The sequence below is a fragment of the Oncorhynchus keta genome, chromosome 28, assembly GCF_023373465.1.
Source record: "Oncorhynchus keta strain PuntledgeMale-10-30-2019 chromosome 28, Oket_V2, whole genome shotgun sequence".
In the NCBI taxonomy this organism is placed as follows: Eukaryota; Metazoa; Chordata; class Actinopteri; order Salmoniformes; family Salmonidae; genus Oncorhynchus; species Oncorhynchus keta.
Genome location: NC_068448.1, coordinates 41,861,732 through 41,877,797, shown reverse-complemented (window position 1 = coordinate 41,877,797; position 16,066 = coordinate 41,861,732).

Below are 16,066 nucleotides of genomic sequence, written 5' to 3'. Positions count from 1 at the left end.
TTCTTGCAAACACAGCAAAGCATTTCTGAACGTCAAATAAGTGATCTTAGGGGCGGCAGCGTAGCCTAGTGGTTAGAGCGTTGGACTAGTAACCGTGAAGGTTGCGAGTTCAAACCCCTGAGCTGACAAGGTACAAATCTGTCGTTCTGCCCCTGAACAGGCAGTTAACCCACTGTTCCCAGGCTGTCATTGAAAATAAGAATAAGAATGTGTTCTTAACTGACTTGCCTGGTTAAATAAAGGTAAAAAATATATATAAGAATTCGATTTTTACAAAACTCAAATTAATCTGACACACCTGTGCCGCCTTGATTTTATCTGCAACGTGGCACTCCTGACTTATCCATAGCATAGGCCTGTCTATAAATGCCCAATGCGTAAATGAATCTACAACTCCCATCCCAGGGAGATAAAGAGTGGCTCCGGTCCTTTCCGGTTGCACTGCTTTGATTGCCTTGATTTGTGAAGCGTGTGCGTGGGACTTAGTGGCTACTCCGTTAATGTATTATTCCAAGTGACGGCCGGTGGTGCTGGCTCAGATGATTCTTAAAGAGGCCCACTTAATGGCCTACCCGGTGGATCGATGCGACGCCCGCGTCTTTTGGAGAGGGAGCACGCTGCTGTCCCACTGCGATTTATAGACCATCAATTCAATCGGAGGCATAGCAGCCTGTAAACCAAATAGGCTATGGAACCAGCGACCATGTTCCAAGTATTGCTAGTTTATATTCAATCCAATTGAAATTAGAGCGTACTGGCCCCTATTAGCAGTGACTGTTGTAGGCTATACTTCACCATCACCAATGGCCAGAGTAAAACATATTGTACTTGTAGGCTCTTCAAGTGCGATAACTAGCTTGCACTGTTTATTAGCAACAGTGTGTTACTTGTCCCATGGATTTCTATAGCTCTGCTACTATACTAGAAACCCAATAGGCGTATATGCAGTTCAGTCACCAGGGCAACAGAATGAACATCCCTGTGCCATTTTGATGTGTTTTATGGCCCAGTGATCCCTCCCTTCCCCACGCTTCCAGCTCCAGCAGAGACAAATTAAAACACATGCTGGGTTTATTCCTGGAAGAAATCTTCAAAAAGCCAGATGCTCTATAATTCTGTTCCAGGCAACATGCTTGGTCTTTTTGTGCCGCTATTCCAGCACTTCGGCGTATGTGCCAAAAGGTTTCATTTCATTAGTGTAATACGGTGATAAGCACATTTTATGAAATGGCCACAGATGTTATGGTTGTGATTTAGCCTAGAGACAAACAGATTTGACTTCGTGGGTTCAGTTGAATAAAGGGTTTACTTGGCTATAAAGCAGTCGACAGTTGAGAGACTATCAAAGAGCTCAGCCAAGCCTATCTGAGGCCATTTCCATTTCCCGCCATCACTCCTGAAATCCCTACCAAAGCCACACAATCATCCCCAGCATCAAATTGCCTCAGTCATTTCTCTATTCCCCTCTGAGACAGTGCATGTGGTAAGTATCTATTCCCCTCTGAGACAGTGCATGTGGTAAGTATCTATTCCCCTCTGAGACAGTGCATGTGGTAAGTATCTATTCCCCTCTGAGACAGTGCATGTGGTAAGTATCTATTCCCCTCTGAGACAGTGCATGTGGTAAGTATCTATTCCCCTCTGCGACAGTGCATGTGGTAAGTATCTATTCCCCTCTGAGACAGTGCATGTGGTAAGTATCTATTCCCCTCTGAGACAGTGCGTGTGGTAAGTATCTATTCCCCTCTGAGACAGTGCATGTGGTAAGTATCTATTCCCCTCTGAGACAGTGCATGTGGTAAGTATCTATTCCCCTCTGAGACAGTGCATGTGGTAAGTATCTATTCCCCTCTGAGACAGTGCATGTGGTAAGTATCTATTCCCCTCTGAGACAGTGCATGTGGTAAGTATCTATTCCCCTCTGAGACAGTGCGTGTGGTAAGTATCTATTCCCCTCTGAGACAGTGCATGTGGTAAGTATCTATTCCCCTCTGAGACAGTGCATGTGGTAAGTATCTATTCCCCTCTGAGACAGTGCGTGTGGTAAGTATCTATTCCCCTCTGAGACAGTGCATGTGGTAAGTATCTATTCCCCTCTGAGACAGTGCATGTGGTAAGTATCTATTCCCCTCTGAGACAGTGCATGTGGTAAGTATCTATTCCCCTCTTAGACAGTGCATGTGGTAAGTATCTATTCCCCTCTGATACAGTGCATGTGGTAAGTATCTATTCCCCTCTGATACAGTGCATGTGGTAAGTATCTATTCCCCTCTGAGACAGTGCATGTGGTAAGTATCTATTCCCCTCTGAGACAGTGCATGTGGTAAGTATCTATTCCCCTCTGAGACAGTGCATGTGGTAAGTATCTATTCCCCTCTTAGACAGTGCATGTGGTAAGTATCTATTCCCCTCTGATACAGTGCATGTGGTAAGTATCTATTCCCCTCTGATACAGTGCATGTGGTAAGTATCTATTCCCCTCTGAGACAGTGCATGTGGTAAGTATCTATTCCCCTCTGAGACAGTGCATGTGGTAAGTATCTATTCCCCTCTGAGACAGTGCATGTGGTAAGTATCTATTCCCCTCTGATACAGTGCATGTGGTAAGTATCTATTCCCCTCTGAGACAGTGCATGTGGTAAGTATCTATTCCCCTCTGATACAGTGCATGTGGTAAGTATCTATTCCCCTCTGATACAGTGCATGTGGTAAGTATCTATTCCCCTCTGAGACAGTGCATGTGGTAAGTATCTATTCCCCTCTGAGACAGTGCATGTGGTATATCTATTCCCCTCTGAGACAGTGCATGTGGTAAGTATCTATTCCCCTCTGAGACAGTGCATGTGGTAAGTATCTATTCCCCTCTGAGACAGTGCATGTGGTAAGTATCTATTCCCTCTGAGACAGTGCATGTGGTAAGTATCTATTCCCCTCTGAGACAGTGCATGTGGTAAGTATCTATTCCCCTCTGCGACAGTGCATGTGGTAAGTATCTATTCCCCTCTGAGACAGTGCATGTGGTAAGTATCTATTCCCCTCTGAGACAGTGCATGTGGTAAGTATCTATTCCCCTCTGAGACAGTGCATGTGGTAAGTATCTATTCCCCTCTGAGACAGTGCATGTGGTAAGTATCTATTCCCCTCTGAGACAGTGCATGTGGTAAGTATCTATTCCCCTCTTAGACAGTGCATGTGGTAAGTATCTATTCCCCTCTGATACAGTGCATGTGGTAAGTATCTATTCCCCTCTTAGACAGTGCATGTGGTAAGTATCTATTCCCCTCTGCGACAGTGCATGTGGTAAGTATCTATTCCCCTCTGAGACAGTGCATGTGGTAAGTATCTATTCCCCTCTGAGACAGTGCATGTGGTAAGTATCTATTCCCCTCTGCGACAGTGCATGTGGTAAGTATCTATTCCCCTCTTAGACAGTGCATGTGGTAAGTATCTATTCCCCTCTGATACAGTGCATGTGGTAAGTATCTATTCCCCTCTGAGACAGTGCATGTGGTAAGTATCTATTCCCCTCTGAGACAGTGCATGTGGTAAGTATCTATTCCCCTCTGAGACAGTGCATGTGGTAAGTATCTATTCCCCTCTGAGACAGTGCATGTGGTAAGTATCTATTCCCCTCTTAGACAGTGCATGTGGTAAGTATCTATTCCCCTCTGATACAGTGCATGTGGTAAGTAGTCTCACATGTATGGGAGTTACATGGTTTATTTATTTATTTTAATATATTTTTTCAGATGAGTTGCAAGACATATTGAGATACAAGGGCTACTGTACCAACATGTTATCCATTCATATTTGAATTAGGCTATATCCCATTGTTACATGTGTGCATGTAATGTGTGTTTGCTCGGTGACTATGGAAACCTACAGGTGATAGCTGTTGCTGTAGTAACTCAGACCAGCACCATAGGCTTGGACTGTCGCCAAGGCTGAAGCTGACAAATGAAGTGCAATGATCCTGGCTTTATTTATCCAAACCACAATGATGACATCCATGCCACTGAGCAACAAAACTACTTGAGCTGAACTCAAATCCCCCCTCCACAAAGAATTATATGGTCTGGTATGAAAAGGGAAATAGAGGGGAAAAGAGTCTAAAGTTAAAACATTCTCTACTGAAACGGCAGTATTGTGTTGTTGTGTTGCGTTGCGTTGCGTTGTGTTACTCGCCACTCTGAGGGACTCGGTGTTAAGTGGCTGATGCGGCGCACTTGAGTCCCAGTTGTAATTCAAAGCGGCTCACACCAAATCAATTACATCTCCAGTGATAACAGAAGCACCTGCGGAGCTAACAGCAACCCATCAATTCCCCTATGCCTTTCTCTCTCCTTCTCTGTGGCTGCTGGCGTCAGGGAAGGAGCTGTAGCAGAGCAAGCTAGGGATTTAATCTATTCACAGGGGTAGTGAGGGAGGGAGGAAAGGGGCAGGTGGGAGGGATGAGTACATGATATCAAAGTGTAATGAGAAAAAGAGACACTCCATCGAAAACATCTTAAGCAAACTGTGTGAAATATCTGCTCGCTTAAAAAAATGTGGGACGCACGTCAGGCCTCACTGTGACTTGAGTAAAAACCCAGACAGTGTTGACCTTTTTATTTCATAAACATGTCTGAAACATCACAGCAAATGTTTGTTGTATTTGACAGGGCTTGAAAATGGGAAAAGTCTGTTTCATCCTTCCACCCAGTTGGCACTTTACCCTTAAGATGTTGCCTCTCTGTTCAATGTCTTCTACACCTGAAAACTGGAACCTGGAATCCCAGAGCTGCCGAATGTGTAGAGCACGTGGCAACCTTTTTCAACATGTTGTTATTCTCCAACACATCCAGAACAGACACAGTCATCTGTATGTTACGTATAGCTTGAAGGCTACCGTTGATAGATTCACCCTTTTCAAAGGTGACACCAAATATCCTTGCCTTCAAATCGAATCCATTTTCTCCAATCTCTCCCCCAAGCCACTTCAGACAGAGGTCTTTAAAGTCTGTGGCGACGTGGTCAATCGCTGCTCGTCACACCTTTCTCAAGATAAGAGGAGGAGGCGTCGGGCAGTGAAAAGAGGGCTGTGAGCCTGGAGGCATCCTTCTCTACCCAGCGACGCTTGTCCGTCGTCAACTCCTGGAAATAAATGCAAATGTGGCACAGCGGAGGACAGCTTAGAATAAATTAAGCTCCTTGGAATAAGTCAGACTTCAGGAAAATAAATAAACGTCTGGGGAGTGGGAGTGAGGAGTAGAGAGAGAGAGGTGCCACGTAGGGAGATGAGAGGAACAGAGAGAGTGAGAAAAGGATGTCATGAGACAAGACCAAAGTAGGGAAAGGGATTAGACCAGGGATATATCTACTGACATCCAGCCAGGTGAAAAGGGTAAGAGGGAGACTGTGAGAGCTTGTTAACCAAGCTCCTTTAGCAGATGCCTCCCCTGACTCAAGTCATGACTCCAGTCATGACTCATCATCGTGATGATGGAGATGGTGAGGGGCTTTCCGTGTGGGTTGAGCCCACTTATCACCGAAGCAGACGGGTGTTGGAGAGGGGGGGGACGACAAGTGTCCCCCCTTGTGTGTCTTGAGAGGCGCGAGGGAGTACCAAGCAGTGAGTCAGGACATGCTGACATAGAGCTCCGTGGCACTAGGATCCTTCTGGCTGTCACAGAGAGGACCCTGTCGCTATGAGGAGGAGGACTGGAGTGGTAGTGGGACCCTCGAGTTTCTCCATGGCACTGTTGATAACACATCTATATTCATACAGAGTGGAGAGATACACCGTGGCACAGAGAGAGAGAGAGAGAGAGAGAGAGAGAGAGAGAGAGAGAGAGAGAGAGAGAGAGAGAGAGAGAGAAGAGAGAGGCAGACTGAGTGAGTGATGTTAAAAGAAATGGAATATAACAAATAAAGTGTCACATAAACGGGTGGCAGAGTCATGCCAATGGCTTTATGTGTTAGTGCACTTCATTCAGCCACACTGCACAGCTTGGCTTGGCTTTGTCTGCCCAAGTTTAGATATAAACACTTTGAAGGAATGTAGGAATACTAACCTGAATTAGTCCCCCTGTCCCCGTGTTAATTCAGAGAGAACTTTGGTAAAGATAAATTATCAAGAGATTATTGTACTGGGATCATTTCAAAAGAAAAGTGTGTGTGTGTGTGTGTGTGTGTGTGTGTGTGTGTGTGTGTGTGTGTGTGTGTGTGTGTGTGTGTGTGTGTGTGTGTGTGTGTGTGTGTGTGTGTGTGTGTGTGTGTGTGTGTGTGTGTGTGTGTGTGTGTGTGTGCGTGCGTGCGCTGGTATACGTGCATGCATGTGCATATGTGTCTGTTTATGAGAGAAAGCGAGGGAGAGTGTGATTTCTGTAGCTATGAGATCATCCATGATGTGATCACAGGTTTTCCAGACCCCCAGACCGAGGCCTGGCCTGATTCACATTGGCTTGGATTGTCCTCTCCTTTGATCACCCATCTCCATAATGACCATATTTTTATACCTGGCGTTTTTCAGTGATGTCACTGACCAGGTTCGCTGGCTATGAGCATGACATCACAAGGTCTCTGTTGTTGTGTGACTTTGATTTCTTAGTGTATTAAAGAGAGCTACATTGTCAACATACCAGACTACACACACACACACACACACACACAGCAGTGAGGTACCTGTTCCACAGTTTATTGGATGTGACACACGTACACATTGTACCACGGACAGGTAGCTCAAAGGGGAAACTGAGCATTTGAAAAAAGCTTCCCAAGCATATCTGCAGCCGTCTAACAGCAGGACAACTGAGAATAATGCTTTCTTTTTATGTCAGTTTCTCATAATGGAGTTCTTTTTATCTAAATACACAGAGGGCATGACATTATCTGTGTGTGTGTGTGTGTGTGTGTGTGTGTGTGTGTGTGTGTGTGTGTGTGTGTGTGTGTGTGTGTGTGTGTGTGTGTGTGTGTGTGTGTGTGTGTGTGTGTGTGTGTGTGTGTGTGTGTGTGTGTGTGTAATTAAAGCAGGAGGGATAAAGCGACTGTTCATACAGTACTGAAATCGTCTATATTTTTTTCCCACTGTTCTTTGACGGTTTTGCTTTTAATAAATGCATCTCTATTTGATCCCAATCAATATGCGCTGGTTGCCTTGGAGACCAGGAGATTTATAGATTAAGCCCCGCACCTCGTGTACAGTAAATACTATCCAAGCAGTGGATAAACTGGTAGGTAGATGATAGGGACTCACCTGCTTCATCTAACACTTGCAATTACTTTGAAATAGATCTGTTGGTACTTCAAGTTGTTCTCAGGAAGCCAAACCCTTCCAAGGAGTTGCTATTCAAGAGGAGCGAGAAGCTTCTCCCTCGTAGTATTTTGATCATCATGCCATTGCTGCACAGCAACTAAAACCCAAAAGTATAGGTATGATTCTCAACGGGTTACAGCCTGAGGTGTGAGAGGTGTGAACAGGGCTTAAGTAAGCATGTGTATATACAAACTCAGGTGCTGTGTGTGTGTGTGTGTGTGTGTGTGTGTGTGTGTGTGTGTGTGTGTGTGTGTGTGTGTGTGTGTGTGTGTGTGTGTGTGTGTGTGTGTGTGTGTGTGTGTGTGTGTGTGTGTGTGTGTGTGTGTGTGTGTGTGTGTGATGTGTGTGTGTGTGTGTGTGTGTGTGTGTGTGTGTGTGTGTGTGTGTGTGTGTGTGTGTGTGTGTGTGTGTGTGTGTGTGTGTGTGTGTGTGTGTGTGTGTGTGTGTGTGTGTGTGTGTATGTGATTAGAGCGAGTGACACATTATGGTCTCTTTTGACTTGATACTAAAGATTGCCGAGGGCCATTGGCATATTGATACCTGACAGGTGACAGTAGCGTTCAAATCTTTTCTCTTTACAGCGTATTTCCTGTTCCCAGTCCACAAACACTCTCACCCTGCTGCCCCTATTCTCCATCACAGCACTCACCAGAGGCCGCTACAATAGTGAGGCCAGTAGTTTGATGACACACGTGCTTGTAATCAGAATAAGCAACTTCAACAAACCAAAAAAATCTCATAAACCCATTTATTAAAAAAATTACAATTTAAAGATCCATTTTTCTGTTGAACAGGCCAACCCTGTGACATCTTCCCCTTGACACAAACCAGTCAACTCACTTACTATCACAGTTGTTTTCTAATGAAATCAACGTTGTTTCCATGTCATTTCAACCTAAAAAAATCTATGCGATGACATTGAATCAACGTGGAAAACTGATTTGATTTGCAAAAAGTCATAAACGTTAAAGGGCATTTCATCATTTGTTCAGACACATTTTTTACATAAATCCAATGACATGGTGACATTTGTTGTTGATTTTACATTGAATTCACGTATAAATCAAAACCAAACGTTTGAACCGACGTCTGTGCCCAGTGGTGTTTTTAGCTGTAGCAACTGAATGGTGGATACCTACAGTACAGTGCATGTTAAGGGCTCCCGAGTGGCGCAGTGGTCTAAGGCACTGCATCTCAGTGCAAGAGGTGTCACTATAGTCCCTGGCTCAAGGCCAGGCTGTATCACATCCAGCTGCAATTTGTGGTCCCATAGGGTAGCACACAATTGGCCCAGTGTTGTCCGGGATAGGCCGTCATTGTAAATAATAATTTGTAAATAACTGACTTTCCTAGTCAAATAAAAATAACTGAATCAGACCTGAATCCATCCAATATGATTCAGCTGCAGCAGCAACTGTAAAATGAACACCAAATGCTGGGTGCTGTCACAGCCCTGCAGTTTCCACAGTAACTGGAACCAAAAATAGCAACCCAAACCAGCGGCCATTCCGCACAGGATGCTATTTATATACTCTAATGGTGGGCTATCCACGTGAGAAAAGCCGACGCATTCCTCGGCTAGCTGTCCAATTACTTTCAAAAAGATGAGCAGGACAGAGTCTTTGCAAATCCAGTTACATGTTCACATTCATTTCACCTCTTTGAACAATCGATCCTTGTGTTTGGAACAGTACATCCGAGAACTTCAAGGCTAGATACCAAGTTAACTAGCATACTAAACAGGCCTAACAAAGTAACTCAGAATAGTGATTACCCCCCCCCCCCAAGGAGTTGTTATTTTTTTAAAGCCAAAAGCTTCTCCCTCATAGTATTTGATCATTATGCCATTGCTACACAGCAACACAGTACCTTGCTGCAAAAGATTTTCATTCAAATGGGCAAAATGTGCTTTTTAGTAGGGATGTCCGGCTTTCCCTTTCAAGACGATTAGATTCGTATCTATATACATGGACTCTGATACAATACAGGAACGATATGTTTTGTTTGAAACGATTCAATGCGTGTGTGGTGCGTGCATGCATATGTGAGTGCTTGCCTGTGTGCATGTGCATGCATGACTGTGTGATATATACAGTAAGTCGGGACGTATTGGTTCACCATGGTAACCGTAGCATCACACTGCTACAGAGTGCCAGAGAGGTTGAAGATTAAGACAGCATGGATTGGCAGAAAGAGACAGAGATTACATAGAGTAAGACCTGACCAAACGGTTGGCAATCACTGAGGTGTCAATGACTTAATGGACTGGTGTTCATTGACAGGTTTACTCTGTTGATGGCTGTAGGTAGGTCAGGTTAACATTACATATACACTATGAGTTCATTCCTTCCTCTCATCATCTTCCCCTCTCTTCAGACCACGGCATCCACCTCTCTCTAACAAATCTAATTGTGATAATGTACTGATATATGATTTTATGTGATGACATTGGATTTGTGCATCTAACTGTAGCCTATGATATTTGTTTGTGTGACAATGTACTAATATGGGAGTTTATGTGTTGACATTGGATTTGTGCATCTAACGGCAGCCTATGATATTTGCTATGTGTGATAATGTACTGATATGTGATTTTCAATTGGTTATGTATTTTCTTTCTTTCCGTTTGTTTCCATAAAAGCGCATCTAGGGGCAGGTAAAAAAAACAACAACACTATAGTGCAGTACATTGGACGACTGTTTGCTCGATGTGTTTGTACTTGTCCCTATCCAAATAAGACGGATAGAAAATGAGATGAGATCACAGTGGCTCTGCCTGTGCATCGATCTAGATGCAGCAGTCTGTGTCTCTAAATACATTCGAGAGAGATTCAAATGTCCCCGAACAATGAAAATGATAACTGTTCTTTTTTTTTTCTTTTTTATTCTCATTCCTTATTGTTTGGCATCGAATAAAAACAAATGAATCTATAGGACTACACCAAAAACAACAAAGATCAGGAGAGTCTGAAAATAACTATCCACATAGCCTATTGATTGATGTGAAGGCAAGTGTCTATTCCAACTCAGTGCAACACAATACAGGCCTGTATTACCTGCATGTGGAGACAGGAAAACGATGTCGCTGGTGGAAATGTATTGGTCGCGGTTTGCGAGTTTCTGGGCTACTTCTAAGTTGCGCCATGGCCGCCATCAAAAGTTTGGACACACAAACTAATTTTCTACTTATTTATTTTTACTATTTTCTACATTGTAGAATAATAGTGAAGATATCAAAACTATGAAATAACACATATGGAATCATGTAGTAACCATCATGTAAGTGTTAAACAAGTTAAAATATATTTTGACTTTGATATTCTTCAAAGGGTCGGAAACTTTGCGGTAAATTTCCGGAATTATTGCTTAAATTGGGAATGGGAATATTGCTTAAAATCCTCAAAGTTAGCTTATAACAGTGAACCTTTTTTTGTGGGATACACATAAGGCAATTCTTGGTCTTGTGGCTTATTTTGGTTAAACTAACCCAAATTCAATGGAATTGCAACCCTCTGCATGCACAGTGCATTCTTCCATCACATGTGCAGTGCACTCTTCCATCACATGTGCAGCTGATTCTCAAGATCTGTACACTAATGAGATGCTATTGAGCCCACACTACTACACTGTCTGAGCCAAGGACTACATGCTTTCTGATACGTTTTGATTACAATACTGGATGGGGTGAATATATTTTATATGACTTAAATTATTTTTTTTGTTAAAACTTCTTAGGGCTAGGGGAGAGATTTCGGAAGTTCAGATGACTGACATGCCCAAAGTAAACTGCCTGGTACTCAGGCCCAGAAGCTAGGATATGCATATAATAGAAAACACTCTGATGTTTCTAAAACTGTTAAAACAATGTCTGTGAGTATAACAGAACTGAAATGGCAGGCAAAAACCCCAGGAGAATCCATCCGGAATTTCTTTTTTTTTGAGGTCACCACCCATTCAAACACTTGTCTGTGGGATATTAAAAGAAAATCCTCCCAGATTGCAGTTCCTATGGCTTCCACTAGAAGTCAACAGTCTTTAGAAAGGGTTTCAGGCTTGTTTTTTGAAAAATTAGCAAGAATTTGTAGTTTTTCAAGGTGGCTCTCATTTGGACTGTAGTCTTGCAGAGCGGGCGGATGAGGGTGCGCACTTCGTTATTTATCTCCGGTATTGAACATACTATTCTCAGTCTTAAATTGTATTATTTATTTACATATTAGGGTACCTGAGGATTGATTAGAAATGTTGTTTGACTTGTTTGGACAAAGTTTATTGGTAACTTTTGGGATTGCTTTGTCTGCATGTTGAACGACTGGAATGGGTGGATTACTGAATCAAACGCGCCAAATAAACAGACTTTTTGGGGATATAAAGAAGAACTTTATCGAACAAAACAACCATTTGTTGTGTACCTGGCACCCTTGGGATCGCAAACAGATGAATATATTCAAAGGTAAGCAATTTATTTTATTGCTATTTCTGACTTTTGTGACTCCTCTGCTGGTTTGAAAAATGTTTTGAATGATTTTGCATGCGGGGCGCTGTCCTCAGATAATCACATGCTTTCGCCATAAAGCCTTTTTGAAATCTGACAAAGCGGCTGGATTAACAATAAATTAAGCTTTTAAATGATGTATGACACTTGTATTTTCATGAATGTTTAATATTACGATTTTTGTATTTTGAATTTCACGCTCTGTAATTTCAGTGGATGTTGTCGAGATGAGGGGCTAGCGTCCCACCTAGCCTTAAGAAGTTTTAATTGGTCAATAGTAGCCTGAACTAATTGGTCAATAGTAGCCTACAGCAAAGTGTGTTTAAATCATTTCTAAGTTGTTAACAATATCTGCTAGTTAGTTTGTGCTACCATATAGGTTGTAGAATGCTTGAGCCTGCTAACTGAGGAGGGTTAATTCACCTGTTTCCATCATGTTTCATTTTAAAACATGTATCTTACAAAGGAGCTGTTTAATCTAACTGCTTAACTACAGCGGGGCAAAAAAGTATTTAGTCAGCCACCAATTGTGCAAGTTCTCCCACTTAAAAAGATGAGAGAGGCCTGTAATTTTCATCATAGGTACACGTCAACTATGACAGCCAAAATGAGGGAAAAAAATCCAGAAAATCACATTATAGGACTTTTATGAATTTATTTGCAAATTATGGTGGAAAATAAGTATTTGGTCAATAACAAAAGTTTATCTCAATACTTTGTTATATACCCTTTGTTGGCAATGACAGAGATCAAACGTGTTCTGTAAGTCTTCACAAGGTTTTCACACACTGTTGCTGGACTTTCAACTCCCTCCAAATATTTTCTATGGGGTTGAGATCTGGAGACTGGCTAGGCCACTCAAGGACCTTGAAATGCTTCTTACGAAGCCACTCCTTTGTTGCCCGGGCGGTGTGATTGGGATCATTGTCATGCTGAAAGACCCAGCCACGTTTCATCTTCAATGCCCTTGCTGATGGAAGGAGGTTTTCACTCAAAATCTCATGATACATGGCCCCATTCATTCTTTCCTTTACACGGATCAGTCGTCCTAGTCCCTTTGCAGAAAAACAGCCCCAAAGCATGATGTTTCCACCCCCATGCTTCACAGTAGGTATGGTGTTCTTTGGATGCAACTCAGCATTCTTTGTCCTCCAAACACGACGAGTGGAGTTTTTACCAAAAAGTTATATTTTGGGTTTCATCTGACATTCTCCCAATCTTCTTCTGGATCATCCAAATCCTCTCTAGCAAACTTCAGACGGGCCTGGACATGTACTAGCTTAAGCAGGGGGACACGTCTGGCACTGCAGGATTTGAGTCCCTGGCGGCGTAGTGTGTTACTGATGGTAGGCTTTGTTACTTTGGTCCCAGCTCTCTGCAGGTCATTCACTAGGTCCCCCCGTGTGCTTCTGGGATTTTTGCTCACCGTTCTTGTGATCATTTTGACCCCACGGTGTGAGATCTTGCGTGGAGCCCCATATCGAGGGAGATTATCAGTGATCTTGTATGTCTTCCATTTCCTAATAATTGCTCCCACACTTGATTTATATTGCAGTTTCAGTCTTCCCAGCCTGGTGCAGGTCTACAATTTTGTTTCTGGTGTCCTTTGACAGCTCTTTGGTCTTGGCCATAGTGGAGTTTGGAGTGTGACTGTTTGAGGTTGTGGACAGGTGTCTTTTATACTGATAACAAGTTCAAACAGGTGCCATTAATACAGGTAACGAGTGGAGGACAGAGGAGCCTCTTAAAAAACAAGTTACAGGTCTGTGAGAGCCAGAAATCTTGTTTGTTTGTAGGTGACCAAATACTTATTTTCCACCATAATTTGCAAATAAATTCATTAAAAATCCTACAATGTGATTTTCTGTATTTTTTTTCTCATTTTGTCTGTCATAATTGAAATGTACCTATGATGAAAAGTACAGGCCTCTCTCATATTTTTAAGTGGGAGAACTTGCACAATTGGTGGCTGACTAAATATTTTTTTGCCCCACTGTATTTATCTGTATTTGGGGGAGGTTCTCATTTTTTCTAATCTTTACAGGAAAATTCCGCGGGCACTATCTGATGTGTTGAGACATTTCACTGCAGCAAATGTAGAAGGGAAAAATGTGCACATTTGCAAATACTGTGCCAAATCATATGTGAAGAATGCAACAAAGATGCAGAATCATCTGGCCAAGTGCTTAAAGTCCCCTTAGCACTCACAACAAGCAACCTCTGACAAAGGTCTCTCTACTTCTATTCGAGGTGAAAATGATGAATCAGACACCTTATCGATAGCAACAGCTCATTGCCCTCCTGGAATCAGACGTTTTTTTTACTTAATGGAGGAACGTAGTCAGAGAAATGCTGATGAATGTCTTGCTCGAGCTGTGTATGCAAATGGTTCACCACTGATGCTCACAGGCCATGTGTATTGGGAAAGATTTCTGAATGTTCTTATCCCAGCATACACCCCACCAACCAAACAAGCTTCATCTACTCATTTGCTGGATGCAGAGTTCAACAGAGTTCAACTGAAGGTCAAGCAAATCATAGAGAAAGCAGACTGTATTGCAATAATCTCTGATGGGTGGTTGAATGTTTGTGGGCAAGATATCTTTGTGGGCTATACTCGGCCTTGTCTCAGGATGGTAAGTTGGTGGTTGAAGATGTCCCTCTAGTGGTGTGGGGGCTGTGCTTTGGCAAAGTGGGTGGGGTTATATCCTTCCTGTTTGGCCCTGTCCGGGGGTGTCCTCGGATGGGGCCACAGTGTCTCCTGACCCCTCCTGTCTCAGCCTCCAGTATTTATGCTGCAGTAGTTTTTGTGTCGGGGGGCTAGGGTCAGTTTGTTATATCTGGAGTACTTCTCCTGTCCTATTCGGTGTCCTGTGTGAATCTAAGTGTGCGTTCTCTAATTCTCTCCTTCTCTCTTTCTTTCTCTCTCTCGGAGGACCTGAGCCCTAGGACCATGCCCCAGGACTACCTGACATGATGACTCCTTGCTGTCCCCAGTCCACCTGACCGTGCTGCTACTCCAGTTTCAACTGTTCTGCCTTATTATTATACGACCATGCTGGTCATTTATGAACATTTGAACATCTTGGCCATGTTCTGTTATAATCTTCACCCGGCACAGCAGAAGAGGACTGGCCACCCCACATAGCCTGGTTCCTCTCTAGGTTTCTTCCTAGGTTTTGGCCTTTCTAGGGAGTTTTTCCTAGCCACCGTGCTTCTACACCTGCATTGCTTGCTGTTTGGGGTTTTAGGCTGGGTTTCTGTACAGCACTTTGAGATATCAGCTGATGTACGAAAGGCCAAAACCTTTCCCTAATATAGTGTCATATTGTCATTCCAATCTCCTTGCATTAGCGTAGCCTCTTCTGTAGCCTGTCAACTATGTGTCTGTCTATCCCTGTTCTCTCCTCTCTGCACAGACCATACAAACGCTCCACACCGCGTGGCCGCGGCCACCCTAATCTGGTGGTCCCAGCGCGCACGACCCACGTGGAGTTCCAGGTCTCCGGTAGCCTCTGGAACTGCTGATATGCGGCCAACAAGGCAGAGTTCATCTCAGCCTATGCCTCCCTCCAGTCCCTCGACTTCTTGGCACTGACGGAAACATGGATCACCACAGATAACACTGCTACTCCTACTGCTCTCTCTTCGTCCGCCCACGTGTTCTCGCACACCCCGAGAGCTTCTGGTCAGCGGGGTGGTGGCACCGAGATCCTCATCTCTCCCAAGTGGTCATTCTCTCTTTCTCCCCTTACCCATCTGTCTATCGCCTCCTTTGAATTTCATGCTGTCACAGTTACCAGCCCTTTCAAGCTTAACATCCTTATCATTTATCGCCCTCCAGGTCCCCTCGGAGAGTTCATCAATGAGCTTGATGCCTTGATAAGCTCCTTTCCTGAGGACGGCTCACCTCTCACAGTTCTGGGCGACTTTAACCTCCCCACGTCTACCTTTGACTCATTCCTCTCTGCCTCCTTCTTTCCACTCCTCTCCTCTTTTGACCTCACCCTCTCACCTTCCCCCCCTACTCACAAGGCAGGCAATACGCTCGACCTCATCTTTACTAGATGCTGTTCTTCCACTAACCTCATTGCAACTCCCCTCCAAGTCTCCGACCACTACCTTGTATCCTTTTCCCTCTCGCTCTCATCCAACACTTCCCACACTGTCCCTACTCGGATGGTATCGCGCCGTCCCAACCTTCGCTCTCTCTCCCCCGCTACTCTCTCCTCTTCCATCCTATCATCTCTTCCCTCTGCTCAAACCTTCTCCAACCTATC